This window comes from Schistocerca nitens, chromosome 6 (genome assembly GCF_023898315.1).
Source record: "Schistocerca nitens isolate TAMUIC-IGC-003100 chromosome 6, iqSchNite1.1, whole genome shotgun sequence".
Classification (NCBI taxonomy): domain Eukaryota; kingdom Metazoa; phylum Arthropoda; class Insecta; order Orthoptera; family Acrididae; genus Schistocerca; species Schistocerca nitens.
Genome location: NC_064619.1, coordinates 727,068,177 through 727,077,245, shown reverse-complemented (window position 1 = coordinate 727,077,245; position 9,069 = coordinate 727,068,177).

Genomic DNA, 9,069 nt, shown 5'->3' with positions numbered 1-9,069 from the left:
AGGTTTTCAACATTCTTCTGCAGCACCTCATCACAAACATTTCGGTTCTCTCCTGTTTCGGCTTTCCCACTGTCCATGTTTCAGCATCACACAACCCTGTGATCCAAAGGTACTTTTCCAGAAATATCTTCCTCAGATTTATTCCTATATTTGGTACCAGTAGACTTCCCTTAGCCAGGACTGCCGTCTTTGCATTGTGATAATCTGCTTCTTATGTCCTTCTTACTTGGACCGTCATGGGCGTTTTGGTTGCATTGGCAGCAGAATTTCTTTATTTCGTTTACTTCCTAATCACCAATTTTCATTTTAAGTTTCTCGCTATTCTCATTTCTGCAATTTCTAACTATTTTTGGATTATTCGGGTTTACTCTCAATCCACATTCTATACTCATTAGACCATTCAATTCAACAACTCCTGCAGTTGTTCTTCACGTTTACCGAACTTGTTCCTATTTCTCTCACAATTTTGAACAACTTTCAACATTACCAACAGTAATACGCTTATTCATATGAGCGTATCTTATGAGCATATCTTGATTTTTCCTCAGTTTTGCTTCCATTATCAAGCACAAAGTCAGGCCGGCCTCTTGGTGCCTTTACACTTCCCAACGCCAAACTGATTGTCATCTAGGAGATCCTCAACTTTCTTTTCAATTCTTCTGTGTATGTTTCTTGTCATGAGCTTGGATGCGTGAGACGTAAAGCGGATTGCGAGATAGTTTTCGCATCTATGTGTGCTCTTGCTGTCTTCGGAACAGTGTGGATGATATTCTTCCGAAAGTCTAATGGTACGTTTCCAGTCTGATAGATTCTACGCAACAAGCTGAGTAGCAGGAATCTTCCATTGTCTCCGTGTGTTTTCCAGGTAACCTGAAATTGTGCCACACCTCAGCCCTCTTTGATAAGGCAGTCTGCAGAATGAAGATGACTACATATGATGCAAGTCTTTCTTTGAGTCATTAGTCTTATGGCCAGTTTGACGTGGTCCGACACGAATTCCTCTCCTGTGCCAACCCTTCATCTCAGAGTAGCACTTGCAACCTACGGCCTCAATTATTTGCCGAATGTATTCCAATTTATCTCTTTGTCCACAGTTTTTTTTCCCTCTACATCTCCCACTAGTGCCATGAAAGTCATTCTCTGATATCTTAACAAACGTCATGTCATCCCGTCCCTTCTCCTTGCCGGTGTTTTCCACAAATGCGTTTCCTATCCGATTCTGCGCACAACCTCCTCATTCTTCACCTTATCAGACCACCTAATTTTCAACGTTCGTCTGTCATGTTGAGACGTCCAAGGAGTAGTTTCCATTGTACCTGATGGAGTTGAAGAGGATATAAACTGTAGGAGAAGGCAGAAATTGGAATATATCCAACAAATAATAAAGGGCACAGGAGACGAATCTGTAGTGAGCCAAATCACTCCAGGCCTGATAACCCAAGAAAAGAGTAGAAGGAGGAAGGGGCAGAGAACATAAATCAGGATGCTCTAATTTCCACTGTCGATATCCTAAATAGGTGTTTAGTGTCTTACTCTTGCTTCACCTCGCTCTGTACCTCACTGTTACGAGATATTTGAGCACTTCTGCAAAACAGCTGATGTATTCTATACAAAACTCTCAGTTACCTACTGACGGCGGATGTATGAAATTCTTCAACACAACGAGATCTTGTTTGTAGGCGTATCATCACAAGCGATGAAATAATGGCCCCTCTAACTATTAGAGAGACCTTTTCAGGTATTTTGCTGCGAAATAATGCGTTTTTAATAACATAATACAACTTATTTTGCCTAAGTAGAGCCATATTCAGATATATCGAATTCAAAATATATGTGAGTTGTTTATAAAAGTAATTATTGATACGTATATTAAAAAGTTTTTCTTGTGTAGTATGAGTACCACTACGAACATTGTACGGGTAAGTTGTCGCTAACTGGTTTAAAAGCAGGTGTGGTCCACCAGGACCCTAAGGCATGTTGTTGAAGGTACGTTAAGGAGGCCAGTCAGAAATGGCTAGACGCGGTAACTGCTTCTTCAAGACCTCGTCTAATACGTTAGGTACGGGATAGCCTTGCATCTTGGTACACTTCTCAACTTTCACCTCTAGCCAGTTCCGGAAAAGCAGTTTTATATATTTTTTCATTCCATTTTTAAATGATGATATTCACTTTTTGTGTGGTGCAATATTTTCTGAAACTACAAAAATTATCCGTAATATTATAGTTTTTTCAACTGAAAACATGTTCCAAGGTATATTTTGGTCATATAACTAGGAATAAATAAGGTATTGCTATTTAAAAGCATTATTATAAAGCAAATATTGCCAATACTGTATTTAGTCGTCTATCTGTTACTTTGTTACTCTACGACACACAAATAACCGGTAAGTGAAATAAAATAAATAAAAAAACAGTTTAACATTTTGACACTGAAAATACTGGAAACTAACACAAATTTCCATTTTCAAGAGAATTATTTAGACTTTAACGTAACAGTATGTCACTAAATATTAAACAATATATTCCAAAATGCTTCCATGTTTTATACGCCACTTAAATGTGTAAAATATGAAATATTTACAAACGCTGTCCAAAACACAGCCTCATGTATAACATCAACAGAAACTAAAGAAAATGGCGGACAATGGTGGTCTCTAGTGCTCATTTCTTCATGTGATCCTAAAATCAGTAACTTGACTGAACTACTGACCAAAAAACTTTATTTGCTTCTATCTACTTTATACTCTTGGTACGATATTCTCCCCTACGACCGTCACATATTTGATGTCATAGTTTCACAGCTGTTTCTTGATACTGATGAGACTGACATTTTTTCGTAAGTTATGTTGTTTTGTCCCACGCACTTTAAAATTATTGCAAGTGTTATGGAACCTGAGCGAATGCGGTTACTTGAATTTAAAAATGTTGAATGTCTTTATGTAACTGAAAAGAGGTTGAGTGATTTATAGAGATGTTTCTTCTACAGAGAGCGACACTGTTGTGGCGTAACAAGCTAGTCACGCCACACTGAGGAGGAAGCCGAAAGGCACGCGTACACACACGCCGACTGGCGTCAAGTCTGGAACAGGATAAGTTATGACTGTTATAAAGAAAATACGTAGCTTTGGAATATACGTAACTTTTAATGCTTCCTTTGGTACATCTCTCTTGACTATACAAATGAGACTCGTAAGATACATGCACTGATACAATTGGCGCCTTGCTAAGTCGTAGCCATTAACTTAGCTGAAGGCTATTCTAACTGTCTCTCGGCAAATGAGAGCAAAGGCTTCGTCAGTAGTCGCTAGCAACGTCGTCGTACAACTGGGCGAGTTCTCGTACGTCTCTCGAGACCTGCCGTGTGGTGGCGCTCGGTCTGCGATCACACAGTGGCGACACGCGGGTCCGACATGTACTAATGGACCACGGCCGATTTAAGCTACCACCTAGCAAGTGTGGTGTCTGGCAGTGACACCACATTCCTCCCCCGCAAATCGGCGAACGGTCGTGTCATAAGGCTTCCGCCCGCCGTGGGGAGGACCCCATGTTGACGTATGCGATGAGGTGGGGAGCCTAACAACAGGCGAGGCTGTGCCACCCGCACCCGGCCATTCGGTCCGAGGGGAGCTAGGAAACGCCTGAAAACCTAGTCCAGGGTGCACGTCAACATGCGGTGTATGCGCCCGTAGAGAGACAGGAGGGGCCGAAGGGTCGACCTCCATGTGGTCGGGGCACCCGACGGGCGAAGACGACATCTGGTCCGGAGCGGGCAAGAGGTCCATGGTGGAAGACATCTGGTCACGGGAAGCGAGCGGCGGCGCGTGACCCAGGGAGGCGCCAGGCGGTTGCAGCGACGCGTCCACTGCGGGCGGCGCCGGCGGCAGAACAGGCGGCGGCGGCGGCGCGTCGCCATGAGGCAAAATGGAAGGCAGCGTCGGTAACACCTGGGGCTGAGACGAGCCAGTAGATGGGTCCCCAAGGCGCTGACCGGACGGCTCCGTCGCTGAAAGCAGACGGGGAGCGGCAGAACCCAGGCGACGACAGAGGTGCAGCTGATTGAGATGCCGACGCACCTCACCAGAGGCCCCCAAAACCAAATACATCGCGCGGCCGAGGCAGCGAAGAATGCGCCCTGCGAGCCAACGCCGTGAACCGCGATAGTTGCAATAGAAAACAACGTCGCCAGGAGCAAAAGCAGTAGTCTGCCGCTGCACTGGAACCTGATGCGGCGTATGCAGCAAAGACATCAAAGTTCGATGAGGACGACCATGGAGCAACTCAGCCGGCGAGCGATACGAAGACAAAAAGAGCAACAATGCGTCCTCCCTAGAATGCGACTCTTTCAGCTTCAACATCTGTGACTTGAAGGTCCGGACCAACCGTTCAGCGGCACCGTTTGACTGAGGCGAAAACGGCGCGGATGTCAGATGTTGTATACCATTGGCCTTGCAGAATGACTGAAATTCTGCGGACATGAATTGTGGGCCATTGTCGGAAACAATAGTCTGGGGAAGACCTTCAATGCAAAAAATAGCGGACAACGCTTGAATGGTGGCAGATGACGTCGTGGAAGTCATCCGGACAACAAAAGGAAAATTACTGAAGGAATCCACCACAACCAACCATCGAGCATTCCAGAATGGACCAGCAAAATCGATGTGCAAGCGGTGCCAAGGGGAAGTGGCTGTCGGCCATGCAAAGAATTTCCGCGGCGAGGCGGATTGTTGTTCGGCACACGCCACGCAAGAAGAGCACGTATTCGTAATCGCAGCATCGATTCCGAACCAAGTACAGTGCTGACGAGCAAGTTGTTTCGTGCGCACTATACCCCAATGTCCGTGGTGAAGAAGCCGTAAGACAGAGGACTGTAACGAACGTGGGACCACGACTCTGGATTGATCATTATCCGAACGCAACAACAAAACACCACGTCGTACAAAAAGTCTCTCCTTGTGAGCAAAAAATCGGCGAACCAACGGATCCTCGATCCGGGACTTTGACAAGGGCCATTGCGTAGCAACAAAACGCAAAACAGTAGCAAGGACAGGGTCAGCAGCTGTGGCTGCAGCTACATGACGAAAATCAATCGGAAACGATTCGACCACGTCATCGGTTTCCGAATCAATGAACATGCAAGCAAGTTCGGAAGAATCAAATGCTTTATCCTCAGCAACAGGCAAACGGGACAACGCATCAGCGTTTCCGTGCTTAGCAGTGGACCGGTACAAGATATCGTAGCGGTACTGCGGGAGGAAAAGAGAGCAGCGAATGAATTTCTGCGCTGTACGTGGAGGTACAGGCTTGTTCGGATGAAAAAGCGATGTCAAAGGTTTGTGGTCTGTGATGATGGTAAAGTGACGACCATACAAGAAATCATGGAACTTAGTAACACCAAACACGAGAGCTAACGCTTCTTTCTCTATCTGGGAATAATTGCGTTGCGCAGACGAGAGCAATTTTGAAGCAAAGGCAATAGGACGATCATGCGATCCATCTTTGTGCGCAAGCACAGCACCGATCCCGAAATCCGATGCATCGACCATCAACAAAAGTGGTTTCTGGGGATCGAATGGCGTAAGGCAAGTAGTAGAAAGCAACGCCGATTTCAACTGGCGAAAGGCGCGTTCGCATTCCGTCGTCCAGACAAACGGAACACCTGTACGGCGTAAGCGATGAAGCGGAGCTGAAATGGAAGAGGCATGGGGAACATATTTATGGTAGTAATTAATTTTTCCCAACACACTCTGTAGCTGTTTCAAGTTCTGTGGCGAAGGCAACTCCTGTATGGCACGGAGGTGCTCTGGACTCGGATGTATTCCTTGGGCATTTATGACATGTCCCTGATATGGTAAGTCACGAGCAAAAAACACACATTTGTCCTTCCTCAAGCGAAGACCATTTTGTCGCAAGACCTGAAATAACGTTATAAAGGCACATTTGCATGCCGAGCGTGGGTTTCCGCGGAAACGCGAGATATTAATTAAATATATAATCAGTGACTGATAAATAAAGCCTATGGCACACAACTGCAGCGCTGTGTCGCTGATAAGACAAAAGAATAATTACGACACTCATATGTCTGATTAAGACAGGAGAGCTGAGGTAGAAGTGGTGCGAGAAGCACGTATTTTTTTTATTGTCTGGCACACCGCCATATTTTCATCTTCTAGAAGATTACTCCGAGTTGCAACCATACTAGGCACTCGATTCTGAAAAGAATTTATATTTGTAAATGTAAGTAGGATTATGAACTGTAGGCTATTTCATTCAATATAACTGAATTAACTAACTCTGTAACTTTTTTATGTTTAGTAGACAATCACCTCTGTACGACGTATTGGCATGGCTGGCAAATCATTGTAATATTGAATTTAGATTATGAGTCCGCACCTACCGCAGCAGTCTTTGGAAACGAATTAATTACGAAGTCCGATTATTTCAGTTTTATTTCACGGTCAACTACGAGTAACATTGCCTTTACCAAATAGCCATTGTCAAGCGTCTGATTTCGAATAATTAAACGTCCACGCACCAGATAAGATCATTTACAACCAATCAACATCATACATTAATATTTTTAAATAATATTATATATATTTTTTATTTCATTTCATTTTAATTATTTTATATTGGCGACTGCGTGTCGGACTTGTTATTTTGTCAATTGTTACATTGTTCTTTTTGTTTCATGTCAAAAATCAACTTTCTGGACCTGGACGTGAATGTATGAGAGATAACAAAAATCTGAAGATATTTGCCAATTATAAAGTTTTGCCGGAAGACGCAATGAAGCTTCCAGCAAAATAAGGTAAGACGCAGCATCTTTGCATTAGCAGGCTTGACCAGACGTATAAATTCAGTGTATTAGCTTTTCAGTAAATTCTGTAGTGTTTCTTTCGCGCATAACAGTTTTCAGTCATAAATTTCATTCTCAGTACTTTTCCCTAAACAATAACGTATGCAACAATACCAATACACGAGTGTACAATATGGCCGACTTCTGTACGATATGATGTAACATGGCCAGCAGCCATTACCAATAATTTCAAATTCATTTTATATTTTTAAATTAACAGACAGCCATTGTTGCTACGAGCGATTCATGCTCATCTGCATTTTATTTTAAAATCAGTGTCAAATATTTTTCTTCAAACATATATCACGTGTGGCATGGTAATAACTAGAAATCAATACGCAAAAATGGAACAGCAAAGACGAACTATTCAGACGCAATCCGACTCGGACGAGAGACAAATGTTAGAAAATGACTTTACGACAGCAACCGGTAGTGACCATTCATTAAATATTGACGCAAGTGTTGACGGAAATTTCGACAATAGGCCGTCCACCACAAAAATTTCAAAGTCTCAGTCAGAGCCCATGTTAATGCATGACGTCACGTCTAATGACGCGGCGGGGGCACAGACCTTGCAAACGGTAAACATTGCCGAAATGTTACAAATGCTGATGAAACAGAATGCCGAAAACATGGCAATCTTACAGACACAAAATGAACAGTTACAGACACAAAGTGAACAGTTAAAGACACAAAATGACGAAATTAAATCTGATCTCATAGCAATTAAGACAAGTAATGACGCTTTATGTAAACGTGTGGAACTTATAGACGCCACACTGACCAAACAGATGAATGAACTCAGTACTAAATTTTCCCAGCTTAATACGAGACAAGAAAAGACTACAACTGACGTAGCACTTTTACAGACACAAGTAAAAAACCTCAATGTCACGTGTGAAGTTCTTACTGAACAAATTCAAACATATCCTTCAGTACACGACAACCTTGAAAAACGAATTACTGACGTACAGAATAAATTTGACAATGTTGAACAACACCTGACTGACATCTTACAATCTGATGCCACAGCTCATTTACAAAACATTAATAAAGAATTTCATGATTGGGTAGTGAACAAAGACAAACATTTTGATAGATGCTTACGTGAAAATTTACCAACAATTGTGCACGACTCCGTAGCGGAATACATCACTAATAACAAACAGCTGATTACTGACGCAGTGCAGTCTGTCACTGCACCAGTGACGCAATTCACCGATCGACCACAGTCTGAATGTAACGAAAATATCAGTCAAAATGCACAGTTCAGAAACCAATATACATTCGAGTATGATACACACATACCGCACACGACAGACACACGAGAGCAAAACACACCACGACTACAACACATACCACGATGTGCAAACACAAACACAAGCTATTATCATGGTAAACCACAGCAACATTATCGTAATTACTCGCCAGCAGAACATAGCAGTAATTACGGTGGAATAAATCCATATCACAATGCGAAGGAAGAAGAAAGCTTAATGAAACACAGGCAATTTCAGATTTTTATCCCAGAAAAACGAACCATTCATCCGGTGATTTTTCTTAAATCTTTTAGTAACGCATTTCCACGCACTTGGAGTGACCGGAAAAAGATTTCATATATTGTCGGTTACATCCAAGGCGATGCAGCTGTCTGGGCATACAGTCAAGCTGACGTATGTACCACGTACAGTGAGTTTGAGCGTGCTTTTCTGAACAAATTCTGGTCGCAATCCGTCCAGGAGCGACTCAGAAGACAAATTCTAGAACCTGAAACATTTAACAGTAAAAATGGCAACTTACGCAGATACTTTGAAAAATACTTGAACATGGGACACTTTTTAGATGAACCAGTCGCAACACGCGATATACTCTGTGCGTTGAAGGCCAAATTGCCTTTCAACATTAAAGAAAAACTCCTACATATCCCGGATGACGATCCAGACTATTTCTTAACAGCTTTAGATTCGGTTGACATGTTACTTGAAGATCAGCGCTTCGCGCGGCAGAACAGCAGCCACAATGTTTACACTAGTGGCATGCAAAACATGCAGGCTTGCCAACTCAATTCTGGCGCGCCCACAGTTGGAAACGCGGTACCGCAAAAACAGCAAACTCACATGCCGACGCAATACGGAAACCAAAATCAACACGCGTATTCCAATACAAACAACAGTTACAACAGTAATAACACTTCATGCGGCAATCCATACAAA